We start from the raw sequence: 6425 nt of genomic DNA on the forward strand, positions 1-6425 counted from the left end.
TAGTTCTTGATATATCATATTTCACACTTTGATTCAAGTGGGTTATGAACTCCCATTTTTACCCCATATACAGTTTGCAGAATCACATCGGTTACACATCCATTGATTTACATATTGCCATACTAGTGTCTATTGTATTCTGCTGCCTTTCCTATCCTCTACTATCCCCCCTCCCCCCTCCCCTCCCCTCTTCTCTCTCTACCCCCTCTACTGTAATTCATTTCTCCCCCTTGTTTTTTTTTTTTTATTTCCCTTTCCCCTCACTTCCTCTTGTATGTAATTTTGTATACCCCTGAGGGTCTCCTTCCATTTCCCTTCTCTCTCCCTTTCCCTCCCACCTCTCATCCCTGTTTAATGTTAGTCTTCTTCTCATGCTCTTCCTCCCTACTCTGTTCTTAGTTATTCTCCTTATATCAAAGAAGACATTTGGCATTTGTTTTTTAGGGATTGGCTAGCTTCACTTAGCATAATCTGCTCTAATGCCATCCATTTCCCTGCAAATTCTATGATTTTGTCATTTTTTAATGCAAAGTAATACTCCATTGTGTATAAATGCCACATTTTTTTTATCCATTCATCTATTGAAGGGCATCTAGGTTGGTTCCAATACTATTCTATTTTTATGCGGGTGAGGCCCTGGGTTCTATCCTCAGCACCATATAAAAATAAATAAATAAATAAAATAAAGGTATTGTGTCCAACTACAACTAAAACTAAATATTAAAAAAAAACTAGGATTATGTGTAATTTCCCTACTAGCCAAGAGGGTAAACTCATCAAAGCATTCATAGAAGAATGAAAAATATTTTTTTATTTTTATGCAGTTAATGTGACACTTTTCCAGCCCTAAATCATTCACCTCTTCAGAAGCATTTCCCTGAGGACTCCCTTCCAGCAGGACCAATGGCAATATCTATCAAAAGGAAATACAGACATGGAGAAAGTCACGTGTAGAACATGCTCAGCGAGCCCTGGGTACAGGCACATTCAAAAATACCCCCACCCCAATCCAATCAGACCAGTGAGGTAGGAGTTATCTGATGCCCCTGTTACAGAGAGGGGAAACTGAGGCTCCACTGGATGTAATTGCCCCCAATTCACAGAACCATATTAGTAACCAGAGAAAGGGCAAAGCAGGGGCGGGCTGGTTCTGGGCCCTCTGGTTGGCAACTAGACCAGGGGTTGGTGAATTTCTCCGTAAAAGCCATACAGTCAATATTTTAGGTTTTGTGGTCCTTATGGTCTCTTTCTCAGTTTCTTAACTTTGCCGTGGTGGTGAAAAATCTGCCATAGGCAACATGTCAGTGAATGGACATGATCGTGTTCCAATAAAACTTTATTTATTTATGACTAGCTACACTTGAATTTTATATAATTTTCACGAGTCATGAAATGTTATTTCTCTTTAATATTTCCCCAACCATTAAAAAAATATAAAAAATCATTCTTTAGGACATACAAAGGAAGGCTGGGATTGGCCCATAGTGCTCGGGTTTGCCACTTCCCGATCCACGCTCTTGCTGCTCAGAGTGTAGAGTTGGTACTAAAAGTTTGGCATCACCCAGAACATTCTATGGAAAGGTAGAACCACAGGCCCCACCTCAAACCTTCTGAATTACAGTCTTCATTTTAATAAGATGCTTGGGTGATTAATATGCACCTTATAATTCAGGACACAGGACCTGATCCCCGATTATTTATTAAAATGCAAATTCCTGGGGCTGGGGATGTGGCTCAAGCGGTAGCACGCTCGCCTGGCATGCATGCGGCCCGGGTTCGATCCTCAGCACCACATACAAACAAAGATGTTGTGTCCGCAGAGAACTAAAATAAATAAATATTTTAAAAAAATGCAAATTCCTGCCTCATCCATTAAGAGCCTAATGAGCTGTCAGGAGGGTCCAACACCACCATCCCCAAGACACTAAAGCCCTGGTTCTCCAATTTGGCTGAACACTGGGAGCGTCTGGCCAGCATTAACTTCTGTGATGCCTGAGTCCCACCCTCGGAAATTCTGATTTAATTAGTCTCTGGTAAGGCCCGAGCACTGGCGTTTCCAAAACCTCCCCAGGTAGTTGTCATGGACAGCCAGGTGGTCCAGACCAGTGGTGATGGCTGAGTGGCCAAATGCAATCAGCACATCTATTTAGCTTGGCCCACCCAGTATTTTAAATTTGTTCCACTTCCAGCATTTAAAAATGGAAATTTCATATATACGCACATAAAAAAACCCAGATTTCCAGCTTCTCTTGAAAAAACCGGACCTCTGGCATGGGCCAGTGTTGAGCAGCTTCTGCCTTCAGAAGCCCAATTCACCTCACTTCCCTCACTATCTCACCTCTGTGGACCTTCAGTTCTTTGCCAACCCTGATTGGACTCTGGAAACGAGCATTGGACCTTCTCTGTTGGATCCTGTCTTTCTCTGGCTTTGCTGCTTGGCTGGGAGAGAAAGTGTTCTTTCCAAAACCTGGTTTCAGATTTTCAAATTGCAAAACAGCCAATATGTTGTAAATCTGGGTATCTTGCCCATACGTCTTAATCTTCAATATGTTACAACCTGCACAGTATTGTTTTACAGGAGTTTTTGGATGTCCCAAGACAAATTATGATCCCCTGTTAGAAAACCATATGTACCACTTGACAAATCCAATGCCTGGTCCATTTTGTCATTTCAAACTAATGCATCAATCCTACGGTTCACTTCCAAGCATCAATTGCTTGCATTTGCACGTGGAATAACAAGTCCTTATGGATTCAGAGGCCTTTGCAGTTTAAAAAGCACTTTCCCAGACATTTTTTCACGGACTCTTCACAGTAATCGGAACCAAAGCAAATGTATTGCCCTGAGTAATTGACAGGAGAAAAGAGCACAGCTCAGAGGGCAAGTGACGTTCTCATGTTGCCCTGACCTCTTATTCAGGACTCATGCACTTTTGCTGTTTCCTAAGCCCCTGTTTTCCTCCATGCTGCCTCCAAAGAATGTTCCTTGAAGAAAATTCTCCTCTGAGAAATCTCACAAGAACTGTGGCCACTGCAACAATATCAATCTGGAAAACATAAGGCTTTGGAAATGCTCAGTCCTGCACATCTGCTTTCTGACCTCATGCTGTTCGGATCAGATTGCTCTTGGAAAAGCCTCGGTTTATCAGAAAAACATCCTCGAGGATGCTTGGTATAGCAGGAAGAGCAAGGGCTTGGCAGTCATCCAGACCAGGATTCCAAGAGTCCCCAGCCTCTCCCCCACCAGCTCCAAAAAGGGGAAAACCAGATGCATCCAACTGGTTGGGCATGAATTAGAGCCAGGAGGAGTAGAGAGGATAAGTTAAAAAACCAAGAGGACTGTGAGATGTAAAGAAAAGGGGGCAAGAGAAAGAGAAGAACAACCCGGAGGTTAGCTTTGGTGGGCTCAGAATGGGCAGGGGCCTACCCAAAGGAAAGGTGGAGATTGCTTTCTAGCATCTTTGGGTCTGTGTGGTAGGCACAGTTGTTCAGTAGGGGCCTCTCTGGTCTCAGGCCGTTCTTTCCCTTGCTTCCTTTCACTGTGATAGTTAAGGGGTTGTGTTTGCTTCGCCAAACTCATTCCCAGCTGGAAGGATGTACAACCAAGCAGAATTGTGAAAGGTAAGGTCAGCCTTTGCATCCAAGGACATTTTTACTAATTATGTTTCTGAGCTCAAGGGAAGGGGAAAAGATCAGTGGAATTATTTCCGTTGCTCCTGCCCCCGTCTTTATCTCATCGTCTCTCACCTGGAACACTGCACCAACCTCCTAAATGGCCTCCCTCTTCTTATTCTCTCCAAACAAGTCCATTGTCCACGCCAGAGCTACGTACGCAGGTCTCATTTTTGTCTGCAACCTGGAATCACCCGGGAAGTTAAAGCGATAGATGAGGTAGTCTGTGTGGCCTGGCAGACAATGACTCGGTAAAGCAAGTAATAGGGTTCTGAATCTTCCCTGCCAATAGTTTGGGAATGATTATTTTGTCACAGTAGCTCTCAACCTTGACTTTCCATTAGACTCACCAAGGGATATTTAAGACTCCCTATAGCAGGCCATCCCTCAGATCAACTACATTAGAATCTCTGGGGCCAGGAGAACCAAGCTAAAGCTTCTCGTGCAATCCCAGTGTACCATCAAGGGAGAGGCTCATTGCTCTTAGCTCCAGGGTGGATGATAGATTGGAAGAAGAGACACTAAGAAAGAGGCATGGTGGTGAACACTAGTAATCCCAGCTATCAGGAGGCTGAGGCAGGAGAATTGCAAGTTCAACTTAGTGAGACCCTGCCTCAAAATAAAATTGAAAAGGGCTGGGGATGTAGCTTGGTGGTAGAACGCTTGCCTAGCATGAGCAAGGCCCTGGGTTCAATCCACAGTAGAGAGAAACAGGGAAAGAAGGAAGGAAGGGAGGGAGGGAGGGAGGGAGGAAGGGAGGGAGAGGAAGACGGTTAAGAAGCTGACACAGTGGTACAATGAGCCGTACTAAGGCAGGAACTTGGGCAGAATTAGTAGAAACAGGAAAGGAAGGAGGTGCACTGGGTTAAGAAAGGAAAGTTGGCACCACTGATTTGCTGATATTTGGAGTCAGATTTTCCAGGAATAGGGAGCATCGAAGATGACTTCCAGGGTTCTTGCTTGGTCAACTAAGTGGTGACACCATTAGCAAGATGGGGAAGACAGGGAGAGAAGCAAGAGGGTCAGGGAAGTCATAGAGAGGAGATGTTGACTGTGATAGGACTGGAGGACCCTCAGAGGATATGTCGGATGTGCATCTGAAGCTCAGAGGTGACATCCAAGGGAAAGAGCAAGTAGCTGTTCTGGGGAGCCGACTGGGATTGAGAATCCTCAGCATGAAGTAGGTAATTGAAACTGTAGTGTTGGTGAGATGACCAGGGAGAGGGCAGAGACAAAGACCAGGACACCAACTAGAAGAGGAAAGAGTAACATTAAACAGACAGTGACCGAGACGAAGGCCAGGGGTTCTTGCCCCCCAGCTTCCTAGAGGGTGAGACGGACAGGAGAGAATCACCACTCACAAGAGTGAGCAGGATTGTGGCCCAGCACTTGGCTCCCATCTGAGGACGCTATTTTGCCTAACTTGGGTTACACATGGCATTTTAGATAAGAAAATGAATCTAATGCAACATCCTGGTCTTGTCGGATAGTTATGGAGGGTCCCAGATGATTTAATTGACCTGAAATTGGGGAGGAGTTTAGCCTTGCTTACAGACTTGAAAATGCCTCATCAAGGGGGCTGGGGTGTGGCTCAGTGGTAGAGCGCTCGCCTCGCACGTGAGAGACCCTGGGTTGGATCCTCAGCACCACATAAAAATAAGTAAACAAAATAAAGGTATTGTGTCAATGTATAACTAAAAATATGTATATTAAAAAAAAGCCTCAACAAGGAAGGAAATGCCTTGTCAAGATCACACAGCGAGTTGGTAGCAGGGTCAGGGGGCTGGAAAACTGCTTTCCTAGGAGTGGTCCATAGCACCCTCCACTGCAGTTTGGGAATTGTATCTCAGCACTCAGCATCTCCTCAGAGACTCAGTGCATCAGAGACAACTTAGAAATACCTTGTTAATCTGGGAATGGAACCACCATTTGACCCAGCTTACTCCTCTCCTCGGATTATATCCAAAGGTATAAAAACAGAACACTGCAGGGACATAGCCACATCAACGTTTATAGCAGCACAATTCACAATTGCTAAACTGTGGAGCCAACCTAGATGCCCTTCAGTGGATGAATGGATATAGAAAATGTGGCATATATACACAATGGAATTTTACTCAGCAATAGAAGAGAACAAAATCATGATATTTGTAGGTAAATGGATGGCATTGGAGAAGATAATGCTAAGTGAAGTTAGCCAACCCCCCCCCCAAAAAAAAACAAATGCCAAATGTTTTCTCCAATATAAGGAGGCTGACTCATAGTGGGGTAGGGAGGGGGAACATGGGAGGAATAGATTAATTCTAGATAGGGAAGAGGGGAGGGAGGGAAAGGGAGGAGGCAGGGGATTAGCAAGGATGGTGGAATGTGATGGACATCCTTATCCAAAGTACATGTATGCATACATGAATTAGTGTGAACATACTTTATATACAACAGAGATATGAAAAATTGTGTTCTATATGTGTGATAAGAATTTAATGCATTCCACTGTGTTCTGTATTTAAAAAATAAAATAAATTAAAAAAAAGGAAATACCTTGTTAAGGAGATGATGACTGTTTCAAAACCATCTGAGACCTGAGAAAGAGGATCACTAGGAAGAAGGCAGGAAGGTGTTAAAGGTCATCAATTCCAGTGTTCCTTTGGGCACAATATTTTTTGAGAAGAGACTGACGCCCACAGTGAGGGTATTTCCTTGGATAATTAACTTTGCCCTCACTTGTTCAACCTAACAGCCTCCAATAGACTGGT

The 6425-nt window shown here is 44.0% G+C and overlaps 1 non-coding gene across 1 annotated transcript; it reads left to right on the forward strand.

The window, feature by feature from the left end:
- Window positions 1–5252: 5252 nt before the first annotated feature.
- Trnaa-cgc (transfer RNA alanine (anticodon CGC)) lies at window positions 5253–5324 on the forward strand. The gene has a single exon. It is a non-coding gene; the product is annotated as a tRNA-Ala (tRNA).
- Window positions 5325–6425: the final 1101 nt, after the last annotated feature.

This window comes from Callospermophilus lateralis, chromosome 2, assembly GCF_048772815.1.
Source record: "Callospermophilus lateralis isolate mCalLat2 chromosome 2, mCalLat2.hap1, whole genome shotgun sequence".
Lineage (NCBI taxonomy): Eukaryota > Metazoa > Chordata > Mammalia > Rodentia > Sciuridae > Callospermophilus > Callospermophilus lateralis.